Source organism: Elephas maximus, chromosome 8 (assembly GCF_024166365.1).
Source record: "Elephas maximus indicus isolate mEleMax1 chromosome 8, mEleMax1 primary haplotype, whole genome shotgun sequence".
NCBI lineage: Eukaryota > Metazoa > Chordata > Mammalia > Proboscidea > Elephantidae > Elephas > Elephas maximus.
The window spans coordinates 33,519,738-33,538,940 of NC_064826.1; the positions used below are offsets into that span (position 1 = coordinate 33,519,738).

The following is a 19,203-nucleotide window of genomic DNA, read 5'->3' on the forward strand; positions in this document are numbered from 1 at the left end:
TATACTTTCAATTCCACATATCACTCCTGTTGATATGACTTTCAAACAAATCTTTTATGAGACATGACATTGTTTAATCAACGGTAACACTCGGGTATGCATATGGTGACTCCAAGAACGTATACAAGGTACTTAGTGTTCTTATTTCTTTGATTATTATGAAAAGGAAAGTGTCAGAATATCACTGCATGTTGTTCAAGTTGATCCTGACTCATAGCGACCCCATGTGACAGAGCAGAATTGCCCTACAGGATTTTCTTGGCTGTAATCTTTATGGAAGTAGACTTTCAGGTCTTTCTCCCACGGAGTTATTGAGTAGGTTCGAACTGCCAACCTTTTGGTTAGCAGCTGAGAGCTTAAGCCGAGAGCTTAGAAGACTACAAATACTGCAAGTTCCAAGTCATGTGCTTGTCTTTGGCCACTACATGCCCTGGATACAATAAGTACAAGGAGCACTAAGAAGGCCAGAGTTTAGGAAGCAAGCCTGATCCAAAAAGAATACATGTTCCACTAAACAAATATGTGGAAAATTTTAGGATTTACAATGAAAATATTACATTCTATAATGATAAATACAAAAATAATAGCGACAGCAAACATTTATTAAATGCCAGGCACAGAAGTAAGCACTTTATTTATATTATCCCATCAAAATCTGGCATGATCTCGTAAACTATCCATAAAGTAGGCAATGTTATTCTCCATTTTTGAGATGACTTAACTGAAACTCAGAGAGATTAAGGAATTTGCTTAAGCTCAAGGTGTTAATAAATGGTAGAGAAGAGAATTGAATCTAGGTCTGTCTGACTGGAGGCCTGGGCACTCTACTGTGGCCCTTGTTATAGTAAAACTTTTTTTTTTTCCCTTTACTGTATTAAATAATCCTTGTGAACTTGCTGAGACATGACCTAGTAGGTAGAACGGGAGTTTGTAGAGAGGGGGATGGACGCAAAACAGCAACGTAAGCTCTTTTATCTAACTACTGATACTAGAGTAAAAAAGATCAACCGACTTTTCATCAGGACATTGGCAATTGCCAGTGACTGGATTAGTCCATATTTTAAATATTGTATCAGTGGCTGCTCACAAATTAGTTACTGACTGGAGCTTGGAGCAGTAGTTCAAGCCACACAAATAAGAAACCTTTTTCAATGGAACCTTTTTGTAGCTTCACCAAGTTGTCTACCACTATGTAATCAAAACCACATTGTGCCTTGTTCCTTGAAAGATCAGCCTGACATAGCTCGAAGTTTAAGTGAAGCCCTTCCTTTTTTTCTGAAGAAAATTACCACATCCGCTTATGATTACTCGGGGCACATTCAAAGCCAGCCAGTCCTCCAGGCTGCTTAGGAAAACCCACCTTATTTTTAAGTCATACTACCTCAAGCGCACTGTCTGAAGGTGGGGAACTTCTGCCCAGCATTTCCTAAAGCTCCCCACCCTTATCAAATATACATTATCGATTTTCAAAAGAATTAAAATACTCTAAATTGTATACTTAATGCTAGAGTAAAATTTTTTTTTTAGAAATAAAGTTATTTCCTTGTTACTGATGATCACAGTTCACGGTGCAGACCTAAAGTGGGCTTAAGATGATTGGGGGGGCGGGGGGAACTCGTTATTTGAGTTTTCTAATCTTTTATAAGGAATGTAATTAAGTGTTTTCTCCATTATCCACAGTAATAGCAAGTGTAGAAGAGTGTTTGTTAATAACAGAGAATCAGGCTGGTGTATTGCTTTGTACCATGATTCATACACCTCCTGCTAATCTCTGATCACAAATGGAAATATGTTTTTTAGGTTTAATCACATAACGAAGTTAAATTGGCAGCTTTTAAATCCTCTTGCATGTAATTCACAGTAAGACACACATTTTAGGTCACACATGGGGGAAGACAGCATGTGAGGATCCAACTACAAGCTAAGGAATGCCAAGGATTGTCGGCAGCCACCAGAAACTGAGAGAGGGCCCTCCGAAGGAATCAACACAGCCAGTACTCAGAATCTGAACTCCTGGCCACCAGAGCAGAAAGAAAATAAATTTCTGTTCCTCGAAGCCAAAAAAAAAAAAAAAAACAGTTTATCTTTTGTCCCAGAATATGCGTAGACACATACAAAATTGTGTATGTTAAGTGTGTGTAAAACCCTGCAACAAAGATTTACTGGCTTAGATCATACCTAGAAGCAAGTATGCCTCTAAATTAAACGGGCACTGCCACCTACACAAATTCTTACCTGCTTTCACATCTGAATCTCCTGGTCTGACCAACACAGGGCTTTCTTAATAAAACACTACAAACATAATGGAACAATACCATCTCATTCCCTCTTTTTGAATGCAATTTGGAAGCTCATCTAATATAACTGGAACATTGATTATTAGTCAGCGGAGTTTTTACACTAAGGCATCGGTATAGCTCACTGCTGATTTACAAAGTTAACCTCTGAAAGGCACACATTTTTTTTCTCTCCTACCCATTTTTTATCTTCTTATATTAGTCATCAGTTTATTTATTACAGTATTACTGGGGCTGATTGTATTTCACTGAACATCTGCTCTTTTAAAGTACCCCACATATTCTTACGACTGGGCAGTCCTAGGTATCCCCTTCAGGCAAGGGATTGGGGAGTTACACCAGAGAGGCGAGATGATTTGCTTCTGGTCGCACAGTTAGTTCACAGCAAAGGGAGACGTAAGCCTCGTCTGGCTCCTGCTCCACTGCTCTGCTGGAGCTGACCAGTACGAAATGTCAAACGGAAGCCCCCCAGTCTTCCAAAGACAGATTCTCTGGTCCATTGTCAGTTTAAGGACTCGGAAATCCAAAACCACTCCTGCAACCCCTCTAAATATAGATGATTTTCCAAGAGTTTTACATAAGGAGAATTTGAACTACTTAAAAAGGCTGGGGGAAGCATTTTGTGAGCTTGAGCTGAAACTGAAAGGATGAGCAGCATCTGACTCAGCAGAGAAGAAGGAAGTACATTCAACGCACAGGGAACAAGACATGCAAAGACCCTGTGGCAGAAGAGGGAGTGTTACGAGCCATGAACATCTTCAAGCAGTTGCAGGGGGATGGGGCCAGCCTTGTGGCAGGCAGAGTATGTTCTTGTTTCTATAATATCTTTCCTTTTCGCAAAGAAGAAAGTAAACCCACTGAAGCACTTGGCACCATGCCATGGCTACCAGGTTTAACAGACCTGAAGGCCATGGAAGGGAGGCCGGGGACAAGAGCACCTGCTCTCACACTCTGCCAGCCAAACCCTCGGTGGTGGACCGTCAGGAAGACCAGGAGGCCCGACTTTGGGAAAAGCAGTAATTGGAGAAAACAGCTCTGTAGCCTGCCTGAAAACTCAGGAAGCATTGCTCTAGTATTTCTCTACCCTCACTGGCCTGCCTGGAAGGTTAACTTCACCTCCATTTTGGCTCTTTCCAGCAGGGTCTGTGACTGCCTGGAGAAAGCTCCCCTTTCCACCTTTCTAAATACCCCCACTTTCATCTTTCCTACCTGCTGAGCCATAATCAGCCAGTGGACTTTGAAAATATCACAGACAGGAAACAAGTAAAGGAAAGAGAGGGGGATGAGGCTACAGCAATATGATACAATTTCTCCTGCTATAACCAGTTTTAATTAAAAACAAACAAAACCACCAAGTTTTCAAAAGCATTATTAAATAACAGCTGAAATGATCAAAGCTAGAGAGAAGTTTAGCGTTGCAATCAATTAATTTTCCTATGGGGATTTTGGTAAGAAATTATTTTATAGCCCCAAGTGTATAGCTATAACAATTAAACCTCAATGACATCAGCACTGAAGATCTCTAATTTACGACACATTATTGGGTGGGGACTTCCTCTATATTCTTATCCGGTTTATCAACCTCTGTTATGATTAAAACACACACACACACACACACACACACACACACACACACACACAATGCTACTTCAACAAAGATGTGGGTTTCACGCCCTAGTGTTTTCCCTTCTTACATGGATGTGGCTAGTTTCATAATGAATTATAATCTACAGTACAGTTGTTTTGTAATCCTATTAAATCCAGTGTATATGGTACAACTGTACTGTAGCAGATCTACCTCTTCTGGTATGAGGCAACTTCTGCTGTTCCCACCCCAAGTTAGCTGTCTCGTCATCTGCTTTCTTCCTCTTTACAAACCAAACATGTACCAGATGAAGAAAAATGGTACTAATTCTACTCTGTAGTAAAATGAGTTTCAGAGCCAGAATTGCCCCAGGCAGAATTTCTCAAGGTCTATTCCCAGGGCTTCTGCGGCTGAGTGTCACGGGGCCTGGAGTTCCCCAGGTCTTCCTAGTCTCAGCTTGAAGATCTAGAATCCTACCTGCCCTAAGGACTACCCTCCTTCACTGTGTGTTCAGGATACCCTGTGGTCCAGGACCCAGAATTCTCCTCACCACGCCCCCTCCCTTCTCTTTGCCCTCAGCACACAACCACACCCTCTAGGCAGGGTCCTTCTCCTTTCTTAGAGGCCATGACTATTATTACTCTTGGACATTCAAACGTGTGTGCTGGTTTCTGTCTGAGTGTCTGGGCACCATAAATTCTTGGTGAGGTTAAGAACAGGGAAAGTATTATTTAATGATACCCAGGGTGTGAGCAGAGGTGTGTGTGAGACGGGTGTGGAAAGAGGAGCCTGGAAAGTTTCGGCTCATCGGCTAAGTGAGGCAACTAACTGGCTGTTCAGAAAGCGAGATCTGGATACTAGGACTAAACTCAGAGATGTGTGCTTATATGCATCCTGAGAATTAATTATACAAGGTATGAAGGTAAGTATGATCAAGAATTACACTGGTTATAGATACTAAGAACTAACAAAACAGGAACTGTGAAAATGCAGAAAGCTCACTGCAGGAGTGAGGAAAATTGCTATTGGGCTCCAAGGTGTTGCTGCCGAGTTCAGTGATCTCAGAAGTCATGTTTTCCCTTTTGGGGTTTCATCAAGATAATGAGGGAATTGAACTAGATCAATTCCAAGATACCTCTGAATTCTAAAATTATGATGGTAAACCATGAATCAGATTCACTGTATCTTTCTTTAGCTGTTTTTCAGCACAGTCACCTGCTCAAGGTTTAAACACTAAACAGAAAATAACTGCTTGAGAAAGCTAATAAGGTAACAGTTCATACGTCAGAGTCATGTGGAACTCAGTTTGGAGGAGTGAGACAAAAAATGCACATAGGAAACAAACGATTTAAGATCTGGAGAAGAAAACTCAGTTCTTTTGCATGTAATTATTTCAACAGCAAATGTGATACGGTATTCCCCTCAGAGTCAACACTCAGTGCTGAAAAACACATGCTTTTTGTAAATGCACAAGTCCCAAAGCTGTCTACTCCATGTAATTTTAGTAACGCAGTCTGGCCGGCATCAGTACGAGGATATGACAGATTAATTTTTGTTTTTCAGTGTCTAAGAAGACAGGTCCTTTGGACTGACTATATTCAGAGAAACTAGTCGGGCTTTGGGAATACCTATCAAGGTGCTCTGAAAAAATAAAAACGAGTAACTATCCTGAAGCAGTAGTCATAGACCAAGAGGGCTTTTAAAATACCTTTAACTACAGGCTCCAGATACTGAACTTACACCCCCATGATCCATACCTCCAAACACCCTTTTATCCCCACTTCTTTTAGAGTGAGAAATGTGGATGGAATCAATTTCTCCATATTCATAATTTCAGGCAACCAGACACGTTGGTAACATTTCAGGTGATCCCACTAACCCAAGAAAGGCTATTTCATGTCAGATACTTTAAAGAAAAAAAAAAAAAGAAGTGTGCGTGTGGGGGTACAAACATCTGGTATTTCAAACACGGTCTGAGTTGATTTGGAGACAATTTGGGTCTGGAAGATATTATGCAGTATTCAGGGTGAGATCATCTGATTCAAGCTGTTTTCATAACCAAATTTCCCTCTGGAGCAAAGAATCATATATGGTTACTAAATAAGCAAGTGTTACCAAGACTTCTTTAATCATCTTGGAATGAAACTGACCAAGGTAGATTATATGAAATATACCATATTCTCTCTCTGTATATGCGCATGTTTATCTACCATACACACACACACACACACACACACACACACATTCATATCCCACTCTTTAAGAAGCATTTTGGATTTTGTTCACAGATGAATATTCTGAACAAAGTAACTACAATTCCAAATAAATAACTCCTGCCAGCACATAAAAAAAAAAAAAAATAGCTCTCTTAAACACCTAGTATAATCTGTGAAGTCTCTCCTTCACCCCATCAACATATTTTGATTAACCTCTGATATAAGATTTTAAATTGTTTGAAGTTTTTAGCTCATTGCCTGCTTTGCAATGTCCACCAAGATTGACACTACCAAAAAAAAAGGCAGGTTACACAGGAAACCAGATTTAAATACAAACTCAGAGGCAAGCACCTTCAGCTTTTAGGTAGTTTGCCAACTTTCTTAGCTGAGACGAAATAATTTATTGGGATTAAGAGCTATTATTAATCATTCCTAAAAAACTGCTATATTTTTCATTGCTATAAGAATGAAAGAACCGTCCCATCTCTCACTCAAGTCTGAAATACATGAGTGGAAGAGTGAAAAAAAAAAAAAAGTCGTTAGCACCCAGCTAATGACCCAAGCTGCTTGTCTAAAAAACCAAAACCAAACCCACTGCTGTCGAGTTGGTTCCAACTCATAGCGACCCTTTAGAACAGAGAGCTGCCCCACAGAGTTTCCAAGGAGCATCTGGTGGATTCGAACTGCCGACCTCTTGGTTAGCAGCCATAGCACTTAACCACTATGCCACCAGGGTTTCCACTGCTTATCTAATCATGCTTATTATGCTCCAAGTCCTGTTAACCTCACCTCTAAAAACTTCACAACTTGCTCCTGATTGCTTCCTTTGTATCATGTCATATTGCTGCTCCCAAAATTATTTTAACAAAACCCAGAGATGATCATAACTCTTCCCTTGTTAAATGCCTTTAACATATTCAATGAATGTCACATTTCTCACATGGCAGTGAAGGTCCTTTACAATATGGCACTGCCAGTCTACGTTTGAGGCCACCACCCTGGCTCCTACCACTTGCCTTCCTCACCCTCCTCCCCTCCAGCCATTCTGCTTCTAGGGACCACTTCCCCTTTGCCAGGATCTCCTTTCCCTTCTCCTCTATATGGCAAAATCCTTCTCCCTAATGATTCAATTCAAATGTCATTTACTCTGTGATCTGGAGCCCTGGTAGTGCAATAGTTAAGCATTCGCCTACTAACCAAAAGGTCGGCAGTTCAAATCCACCAGCTGATCCCTGGAAGCCCTATTGGGCAGTTCTACTCTGTCCTATAGGTTCTCTGAGAGTCATAATCAACTCAACCAACAGATTTGGGTTTTTTCTGGTTTAAAGACTCAATTCAAATGTCAGTTACTCTTCAACAAATCCCCAGCAAAGTTCTTCTGAATTCCCAAAGGTTTCTATACAAATTCTATTATTCGTATACTATGATTGTTTGCAAGGATCCCTGGTGGTGCAACAGTTAAGCCCTCAGATACTAACTGAAAGGTTGGAGGTGGTTTGAACCCACTCAGCAACTCTGTGGGAGAAAGACCTGGTTATCTGCTTCTATAAAAATTACAGCCAAGAAAAACCTATGGGACAGTTCTACTCTGTCACATGGGGTTGCTATGAGTCAGAAATTGACTCAGGGGCACCTAATAACTACAACATGATCATATATGATGCCCGCCCAGTGTTTGAGACTTAAGAGTAATACTGGCAAGTTTTTTTTTTTTTTAATTCATTTACTTAATTGTCAAATGACGTTTTTAACCGGGTTCCCATCGCTCTTCACAAAGCAGATTCTGGCAGGTTGGTAGCGATAACAGCAGAAGCTACTATTTAATGAGCACCAGGGAACCTTGGTGGTATAGTGGGTAAGAGCTATGGCTGCTAACCAAAAGGTCAGCAGTTCGAATCCCCCAGGCACTCTTTGGAGACCCTATGGGGCAATTCTACTCCGTCCTATAGGGTCGCTATGAGTTGGAATTGACTCGATGGCGATGAGTTTTATACTGCCAGGTATAAAATCTAAGTTTTTTTCATAGATCATCTCTTTTAGTCCTCACAACAGTCCTACGGGAATCTGAGGTATCATTATTACCCACATTTTCATTCAGATGAGGAAATTAGAGCAGAGTTTAAGTAATCTGCATTCCAGAGTCCCTATTCTTAACCACTACTGACTGCCTAAACACAGGTTATGACACAGAAAAAGCAGAATTTTTAACCTAAGACCAAAGGATTATGACTCAAGAATAGAATAATCAATCAGAGGTCTTTTGTTGTCAATACTGCTTACTCAGAAGCAAATGGGACTAAAACTCTTCACTGCAGGCTCTAGGATTCATTTCCATATCCCTTCAGCTTTTCACTGAAGAAGTAAAGCCAGAAGTGCTACATGAATCTCTATCATAAAACCCACTGTGAGCCAAGTGGACTGAAGACTTTTGGTGACATACAATAGTAAATAAGCAGATAGACCAGTCTGTCAGGAAAGAAAAGGAAATAAGCTATCTTTCAGCCTAAATCTTTTATAATAAATTCTATTCTGGAGATACTGGGTCAATCTTCCTGGAGCTTTAATGAATTAAAGTAGATGTCTCCTATCCAATGCTTCACCTATATTTCTTAAAACAGTACTTATATTAGGTAAGTAGCAGAGCTACCATTTCCCTTCGCAATTTGTCTACATGGTATGAGATTTAATAAGGTTGTATCAGATTAATTTAGCCGTATGTACAACCTTAATAAATTTGGTAATGTATTTATTTGCTTAAGTACAGAAGTGAATCCTGCTGCTTTCCTAGGAAACAATAATGTATTTTATTTTACTATTGAGTTACTTTTATTAACTCAATAGTTATTAATATTTAGTTATGAAATACCTTGAAGCACTTCTACTTGTGACTTTCTTAATTAGCACTGATGGTTGTGATGGTGGAGAGGGCATTAAAAACATACCAACAACCAACCACCATTTATTAAGATGTTACTAGTGCGAGGTATAATATACGTATCACCTCATTTAATCCCCACAACAACCAATGGGAAAAGTATTATCATCCTGATTTCACAAATAAGGAAACTGAGACTTGGAGAGTTAAAGTAACTTGCCTAAGATTACCCAGCCTCGCAAGTGGCAGAGCTGGGATTTGAATCCTGGTATTTATAACTCCAACTCCTAGGTTCTTAACTACAAAGCCACCATTTTGTCCCTCCAAAATGAGGCTTTGAACATAAGTAAAAACTTAAATGAGTAATATTTCTCATCTGTAACTTCTCTAGAACAATAGATCTTGATTTGAAAGACTGCCTATTGTTCACTAGCCAGGAGCTCCTCCTTTCTAGACAAATCTGAGACTGATTATAACAAATCTAAATGTCTGCACACTAGCTGCACTCACACTGAAGCCCCTGAGGTGATTAATTCTCAGACACACACCAGAGGGATGGGGTGTGAATCAAGGGAAATCTCCAGAGTCCTAATACAAAATAGGTCTTTTCCAATGTTGCAGCAAGAGAAGAAAAAAAAAAAATTTGTAAAAGAGAGGGAAAAAAAAAAATGAACAAATTATATCCCAAAATTGAAATATATTTAAAACACGTAGTACTAAAAATCATTTTCTATATTATATAAATGATTCTATACATTATTGTGGGGGCTGTTTGTTACAAATTACTCTAAAACTTAGTGCTGGAAATAACATTATCTCACGGTTTCAGTGAGTCAGGAATGTAGGAGTGACTTAGCTGAGTGTGTTGGCTCAGGGTCTCTTACAAGGCTGCAATGGACAGTCAGCTAGGGCTGCAGTCATCTCAAGGTTTGCTCAATTGGTAGGGGACCCACTTCTGAGCTCTCTCACAGGGGTGCCTGAGGACATGGCAGTTGGCTTCTTACAGGCCAAATGATCCCCAAGAGAGTGACAGCACCCAAGACAGAGCTGCATATTCCATTCATTGGCAGCAACTGATTAGGTCCAGCCCTCACTCAAGGAGAGGGATTACAAAAGGGTGTGAATACTCAGAGTGGGGCGGAGCATCTTTGGAAGCCATCTGAGAGGTTGCCTACCACACCTCCACTGCTATTCATAAGGTTTTCACTGGCTAACGCCTTTCAGAAGTAGACTGCCGGGTCCTTCTTCCTATTCTGTCTTAGTCTGGAAGCTCAGCTGAAACCTGTCCTCCATGGGTGACCCTGCTGGTATCTTAATACTGGTGGCATAGCTTCCAGCATCACAGCAACACGCAAGCCCCACAATACGACAAACTGACAGACACGTGAAAGCTGGGCAATGAATAATGGAGACCGAAGAAGAACTGATGCTTTTGAATTGTGGTGTTGGCGAAGACTATTGAATATACCATGGAATGCCAAAAGAACAAACAAATCTATCTTAGAAGAAGTACAACCAGAATGCTCCTGAGAAGGAAGGATGGCGAGACTGCATCTTACATACTTTGGACACATTGTCAGGAGGGATCAGTCCCTGGAGAAGGACATCATGCTTGGCAAAGTACAGTGTCAGCGGAAAAGAGGAAGACCCTCAACGAGGTGGACTGACACAGTGGCTGCAACAATGTGCTCAAGCATAACAACGATTGTTAAGGATGGTGCAGGACCAGGCAGTGTTTTGTTCTATTGTGCACAGGATCGCTATGAGTCAGAACCGACTCGTTGGCACCTAACAACAACAACAACCATACCTCCTTTTCTGTCTTGATGTTAAATTCAAAGACTACGTGATTTACAACGACAGAGGTACACTACAAAGGGAGGGGGCACAAGGGGTACTTATCTGCCATCTTTCCCTTTATTATTTTTTCTATTGCAAATATTTAAATATCTCTTTACTCAAATGGACGAACTAAAACAGAGCTTTACTCCTACCTTATAATCACTCTATTGCCCTCAGTAAAGACCAGGGAACAGTCTTCCAGAAGACAGAGGTTAAAAATCATATTCTACCCTAAGTCTTATTCTCTATCCTATCCAACACAGGCACACACTTGTGTACACACACATACACTGATGTTATAGAACAAAGTCATAAGCGAAAATACAAAATGCCAGCTTGGACTGGCAGGAAATTTCCAGAAATACATTTAAGAGAAAATTTTTACTATTCTTGTAATATGCCATAGTTCTTCTTAATGAACACAGAATAAAATAAAAATGGGGAAGCTTTATATAAGCTTTATTCTATTATATAAATCTATCTGGAGATGGAATGAAGTAAAAGAAAACAAATATAATACTTCCTCATGATAAAGAATGCAAATTACTTAATTCAAATTAGGGAGCATTTAGAGTTGGCAGTTCTTAACTACTTTCCCAGTACTGCTATTTGAGGCCTAATGCATTCTCACAATACTAAAAACAAACCAAACCCAAACCCACTGTCATCAAGTCGATTCCATCTCATTCACAGCCACCCTACAGGACAGAGAACTGCCCCATAGGGTTTCCAAAGAGCGGCTGGTGGATCTGAACTGCCAGCCTTTTCGTTAGCAGCCAAGTTCTTAACCGCTATGTCACCAAGGTTCTTCACAATATCATTAGGGGTAAAATTAGTTTTTTTTTTTTTTTTTTTTAAGATCCATATTTATTTAGGAAAGCAAATGATTTTTAAAAATGTATTGTCTGTTCAGTTTATGCTGGTTACTTATAAACATTTTTCAAACTGACTACTATCAAATATTTTTATACTATTGGGTAAAGAGAGTCACTTGAAATGTTCACCCATAAAATACCTCTTCCATGGACTCTACTCAAAAAGGGCCTCCTCCTGAATATTCCTTGAGAATGATGATGCAGGCTATAAAAACGTCACAATTAACAGCTATGACCGTTGCAGAAATTCCTTCTTAATGAGGACGGACTGAGCCTGGGCTCCGCTGCGGAACTCTGCAATGGCATGTGGTTATACATAGCCCTCAAAGCCTCCTGATTATTAGCTATAAAAGGGATTTTAAAAACCCGATTCCAAAAGGTGTTTGTAGGAGAGCTTCATAAGAATCTACATCATGGCAAATGTTCCTAATTTGGTCTTGTGTCATTACCTCCACAGCTGGCTCTAAAGAGTGGATCCCACACTTAGTGGTATCTTGTGAGGCCTTTACTAAGACATTGTATATGCAAAACTTGCCAGACCTTAGGGCTAAAGTATTATTTCTTCAGGAGTGATCCATTATAACTCATGAGTGAGGATGTGGGGAGAGTAGGTTATAGTTAAGTGATTTACTGCCACTAATTCCCTAACTGCCTAATTGGAGCACTTGCAGGAAGATAGTATCAGTGTGTTTTCACAGGCAGAAGGGAAGGAAAGGCTATGGCGTTGGCTGAGAGAGCCACTACGGGAGGCTGCTCAAGTAGGCAGGAGAATCCAAGGGAACCAGAGTAAAGCTCAATGGAGAGAAGGTACAGAAAGGAGAAATGAGTGTAAAAAGACAATCTCAATTTCCACTTTTGCCCAGGATTGGCATTCAGGGGCATTTAGAACAAAAAAAGTCTCACAGCACAGATGAAGGTCTTAGAAGCTGCGAAAGGAGGGGACAGATACAGGAACCCTATTGCCAGGTGTCTTATGCTTGCTTCTTTATTGCCAAGTCATTTCACACCATCCCTTCCTCTGAAAAAACTGAGTTATGCTTACCCAATGTGCTAGTGTAGACTCCCAGGAGTCTAAAGCTGATACTTGGCCTCAGTGCTATTTGATTCTCCAAACATTTACTCACTGGCACCAAAGTCTAGCTAACTAAACAAAACTGATCAGAGAACATTAATAATTAACACTGATCGAGCACTTGTTATACATCAGGCATTGTTCTAAATGCTTACATGTACAAGGGGAAGTCAAAAAGTATCACTACTAGGGTTCCAGTTCATAAATACACGGGTTTATTCCAAACAAAACGTGTTTAAACGTGTCTCTGTGATCAGTGGATGGCTGCAGACAAGTTCTCTAAGTAATTAATAAACTTATCTTAGTCTCATTATGGTACCTTCAAAAAACAAGATAACTTTTTGGGCCACGGAAGAAAATGATTTTGAGGTCAGGGCTAATATCAAATTTTTAACAAAATTCAAGGGGACATCTTCCCAAATCATTGAAGCTTTGCAACAAGTTTATGGGAATGCTGCCTCACATAAAACAATTTTTAGATGGATCAAGGGTTTTAAAGACGGTCAGGAAGACCTCAAAGATGAGCTGAGGAAAACCACTCAGAAGGTTATGACAACTGTTTTTTGGGGGGGGGATTCCAAAGGGGTACTCTTGACAGATTTTCTCAAAGGGCACAGGATGATCACGGGGGCTTATTACAAAGAAGTTTTAAGAAAATTGAAAACTGCCTTGATAAGAAAAAGGCCAGGAAAGTTGTGCCAAGGAATTTTTCTCCATTACAACAATGCCCTGGCTCATTCTTCAAGGGTAGCAAGGGCCGTCCTATGAGGATTTTCCTGGGAAACTTTACCCCATCTACCCTACAGCCCTGATCTTTCCCCTTCAGGCTTCTTTTTTGTTCCCAAAACTCAAAGAACATTTAAAAGGAGCATATTTTGAGTCCCTCGAGGATGCTGAAACTGCCATTTTGATGTACTGTAAATCAAAGAGCACAGAATTCTTTGGGGAACGGTTAGAGATGGAAACACTGCCTTCAGAAGTCTACAGGCCTAGATGGAGGATATGTCGAGAAACAATAGCTTCATTTTGATACTTTTGTTTAACAAAGGTTTCTGTGATTTTGTAGCAATACTTTTTTGCTTACCCTCATATTACCTTTTTTAATCCTCACCCGTTACTCATTGCCGCTGAGTTGATTCCGACTCATAGTGGCCCTACAGGACAGAGTAAAACTGCCCCCTAGGGTTTCCAAGGCTGTCATCTTTCACGGAAGCAGACTGTCACATCTTTCTCCCGTGGAGCAACTGGTGGGTTTAAATCACCGACCTTTTTGTTAGCAACCAAGTGCTTTAACCACTGTACCACCAGGGCTCCTTTTTTAATCCTCAATACTAACCCAATAAAGGTGTATTACCCAGGCTTCACAGACTAGTCCCTTGATGCCAAGGGGGCTAAGAAACTTGCCCAAATTCCTCGGCAAGTGTCAAAGCTGAGATTCAAACCTATGTCTAGAGACATCAAAGCCTGTGCTGCCTTCTATGAACTCCCTAAGTGTGACCCAGAGAAACGGGCAACATGTTCAACAGGACAATCCTATCCACTGGCTTGATTTCACCTGGTCCAGGAGAAAAGTACCAACAAATAACCTCTCTATTGTTTTACCTGTGACACTGTAAAAGAAATGTGGATATTAAGCCACCAAAATCTGTCTTGCTGCTCTGTGCCTTTAATTTCTGCCCATTTCTCTCAGAATAACTTTCTATTCTGCTACCACTAGCAGAGTGCAACACATAGCAATATTTGAATATTTGTGGAATACAGTTTCATTTTTTTTTTTTGCAATATTGAAAAGGTCAGATCTTGTTACACCCCTCTTTAAAAATGTCTAGTGACTTCCCATTTCCGAGAGGATGAGATCCATATTTCTTTATACAACATGGAAGTCTCACGACCTGGTTGGAATGAATTTGGAGAGGACTGTTTCTCAGTCAAACAGAAGAGAGACTAGACTGAAAAAAGGACCCTCTAAAAATCAAATCTACCACCCATCTGTCCGTTTGCCACAATGTGCTGGCTGTGTGTTGCTATGAGCTGGAAGCTGTACCACCAGTATTTCAAAGGACCAGCAGAGTCACTGATAGTGGACAGATTTCAGTGGAGCTTTCAGACTGAGAGAGACTAGGAAGAAAGGTCTGCTGATCTCCTTTGAAAAATTAGTCAGGGAACATCTTATGGATCACAAGAGAGCGCTGCTCAACTCACTTTGGACATGTCATCAGGTGGGATCAATCATTAGGGGAGTACATCATGCTTGATGAGAGGGCTTGGGAGACCCTTGGTGAAATGGATTGACATAGTAGCTGCAATGATGGACTTGACCATGCTGGAAATTGTGAGGATGATGCAGGACTGGCCAACGTTTTGTTGTACATAAGGTCAATGTGAGCTGAAGTAAATTGGACAGCAGCTAACAACAGCAATTAACAACAAAAAATCAAGTAAGGGTTATCACAGGTTAATTTTCCTTTAGTTTTTCGGAAGGGCCAAAGACTATCCTGTTTTGGAATATCAGTAGTCTGTGATACTATACAGAATATTGTGAGAGATCTTTGTTAGGTATCCTTTAGACCCCAGATTCAACAATCTCACTGTGTGGTAGACTGAAGCCGTGGTCCCAACTCCTCATTCCCCTGTAGCAGTATTTATTATGTATCCTCACCCTTTCTCCATCGCCTCACTGTGGCTGTACTGGGCTTCCCTTCTTGACTTTGGGCTTGAACGTGCGACTATTTTGGCATGAGCAGAGACTTAAATGTGTTCCTGCAATTGGGCATGCCCTCTGCTCCAACCTTTTGCTTCAGGTACCCACTGATTCAAGGAGGAGGAAAGAAATGGAGTCTCAACCCACAACCTGGAGCCAAGCCCAGCATGGATCTGCTAGACTCCTGGTGAAATTTCCTCCTCTACCTCAAGAGGCAAGACTATACATTAAATAAGAACCAAAGTTAAATAGAGGTGAAGATTCTCAACAGCGCTACCTCAGTGACACTCTTCCTCAATTCAAACCTGTACACTGAGAAAATAACAAATAATTACAGATCATGCACCTTTATTTTAGAAGAGTCAAAACTGAAAATGTTAATTGTGTGAATACCAAGGGTTTGTTGACTTCTCACGAGGGCTTCAAATTGGTTTGAACCATTTCGGTCATGATTTTCACAGCAAAGCTGGAACAGATCTCAACTCCTAAAATGTGGGTGTACTGGAACAATAATCAGAATGGGAAAAATCAGGGGTCGAAGCCCTGGAATGGGAGACTCAGAAGAGGCATAGTGAGCCCTTTCAGGAGCCTGATGTGGAGAAACTGGATTATTGCCTGGACTGTGGAAAGTGACACACATTCAAAGCGGCACAGTCGCTGCCATCTTTGAGTGGAGCACCACTGTTTTTGGTTGTTATGCAACGCGCCTGCTGCTCTCGTTTTCTAAAACAGGGCAGCAACCCGCAATTTTTCCCTTTACGGTTATCATTCCAGTACACCCACACTTTACAAATTTAGTCCATTTCAGTTTCACTTCGTCAGCTATGACTGAACCGGGAAGAACTGGATCAAAGCCCTGCTTCTCACAGCTACGTGCCTTTGGCTCCTGCTATTTATTCCTCCAAGAATGCCTTCTTTGCCTACTGAAACCTAATTTCTCCTACCGGAGTTAGTTTGAAGGTTGCTTCCTCCATAAAGGACTCCCAACCCTCCCAATTAAAGTTAGTAACTTCTGCTTCTGAGACTCTATAATAGTTGTATTCCTACCATTGCAGTGCTACTCCAAGTATAACAATCCAAGAAGTACTCGTTACCAGTTCATGATGAGATATATAAATAAACTGAGAGGAAGCAATTAAGAACTATTGTTAATTAATTTGACTACGTAACTTTATGTCTACTGAATTAAAAAATTTAAGGTGACCTTGTATTTGTCTTTTTTTAAATAAATAATTCATTTGTATTGTGTGTGTGTTTATTAGCCATGGTAGTTTGAGAGTTTAAAAGGAAAAAATGTTTCCTCACCAGACATATTTTGAGAAATACTGGATTATAGAATTTATTTAATCCTATCCATCATTCTAGTTAATTTACATATCTCTCTTGCCTACTCTCTTGATAGAATGCTTATTAGGATGGCGAGACTTTGTCTCATAAACTTTGGAGATGTCATCAGGAGGGACCAGTCCCTGGAGAAGGACATGATGCTTGGTAAAGCAGAGGGTCGGTGAAAACAAGGAAGACCCTCATGGAGATGGACTGACACAGTGGCTGTAACAACGGGCTCAAGCATAGCAACAATTCTGGGGATGGCGTAGGACTGGGCACTGTTTCATTCTGTTGTACATAGTGTCACTGAGTCTGAACTGACTCAACAGCACCTACCAACAACTTGTGTACTAGTTTCTTTTCTTTTTTTAATCCACCAAAGTTGACATCACAGTGGTTTGGGGGTACAAGCTCAATATTGCTGTTATTAGGTGCTGTCCAGTCAATTCCGACTGATAGCAATCCCACAGAGCAGAGTAAAACTGCCCCATAGTGGGGGTTTTTTTGGCTATAATCTTTATAGAAGCAGATCACCAGGTCTTTTCTCCCAAAAAGCCACTGGTGGGTTCAAACTGCTAACCTCTTGGTTAGCAGCCACGTGCTTTTCCGCTGTGCCACCAGGCTCCTTATAAGCTCAAGAGATGATATTAATAGAGAAATGGAGTTTATACTCTGTAGTCTAAACTTAAACTGTGCTTTTAATATTCTTTATGAACACAAAGGGCAACTTTCTTCTAATTTGTTCAGCCCCTGATTGTTTTTATTGTAAGGCAGTACCCCATAAGGAAAAACAGATCCTTTACCTGTACTTGGTGACTCATTCCATCAAGACTACACAATGATAATATCATGACATATAAAGACAAAAATCCACCTAACATCTGCATGATTACTCAGCAGTGAAACATGAGATCACTTCACCTCAAACAAAGGAAAGTTCACTGTGGCTACACACTTACTAGTGGACTCAACACGGAGGCATTTCTGCTAGGCGTTCAGCCCTCCTTTTTGCTAGGCTCACTGTGCAGATAAGAAGCTGTGTAATGGACATCCTGAACCATCCTTTTACAGTTTTTCACAGTGGTCAGAATGTCACTATAATACACATAGGCTGAATCATTCACCGCTTGAGAGTGATTCAGCATTTCAGAGATTAAATATATTTATGTAGTAGTAGCCTTGATATCTTTTAGGGTAGATCTCAGCAATTCCCATTGGCTGACTTCTCACAAAGCTCCCTTGAGTGTTGCTTAAGCTGGAGTAGTCCCTCATTCTTAGCAGACCACCAAAGGATCCGAGAAATTTGCAACCCTACACTACGCTCAAGTAAAAGCAGTGATCCTGGAATCAACTAATATTTATAGCTATGTAGTCGTTATGAAAGGAGCCCTGGTGGCGTGCTGGTTAGGCACTGTGCTGCTAAACAAAAGGTCAATGATTCAAGTCTACCAGCCGCTGCATGAGAGAAAGTTGTGGCAGTCTGCCTCCTTAAACATGAAACAGCCTTGGAAACCCTATGGCACAGTTCTGCTCTGTACTATAGGGTGGCTACAAATTGGAATTAAATCGACAGCAATAGGTTTTACTCAGTGTGACAGAAACGTTAAACACTTCCACACCACTGTTCCCAAATTGTACCTAGTGAGTTTCTTGTAGGTCTTTCCTCTAGCACTTACTATTCTTTCATGAAGCTTTTTGTCACAGGCAGTGAATACCAATTACAGAGATTGGTTGGAAAAGAAAGAGAAAAGCAATTAAGAAGACATTTTAGGGTCACGACATTAAGTTGCATTAGAAAATTGTGGTCATACATATTCCTCTCTCTCTCATTCTCCATTATTTATGCAGAGAGTTGGGTAGATAAGGTATTTAAAAAAAAAAAAAAAAAGGTAAAAGGACCCTAAATTTGACTGCAACTCTTCTGTAGAAAAGTCAAAGATTGTAGTTGGATAGTTGGAAAAGCATAACCTCTGAATTTAATCCTCCAATAACAGTGCTTGAGGCAAACTCTAATACATGGATATTTTACTCAAAAAGCAGGGGAGAACTTAGCAATTACTATACTATTTTCTTTAACATCTTGAAAATCTACTATGAGGCTTTGAAACCTGTTTTTAATTTGGTTAGTCCTTTGTTCCTCTATTTTCCTCTCCTCCAAAAAGCTGATTTCATAGCTCATGATTTATGGGCTCTTCCCTCAACATCATCACCTTTCAAAAAACAAAATAATATCCTAAATTTGCCATATATTAATGATCTCATAAAGAGATATTTTTTAAATCATAGTTTTAGTTACCATGACAGTAGTTACCAAACAAAAATTAGCAATGACTGCAAAGAGGAAACATAGCCCAAGAATGACTCCTTTGTAAGGCATTTGTAATCAGGAAGACTTAGTTTATTTCATGGGT

The 19,203-nt window shown here is 40.3% G+C and overlaps 1 protein-coding gene across 3 annotated transcripts in view; it reads right to left on the minus strand.

Annotated features, from left to right (window-relative positions):
• The window catches only part of TES (testin LIM domain protein), a 44,997-nt gene that overhangs the window by 16,166 nt on the left and 9,628 nt on the right, over window positions 1–19,203 (minus strand). The window lies entirely within an intron of this gene.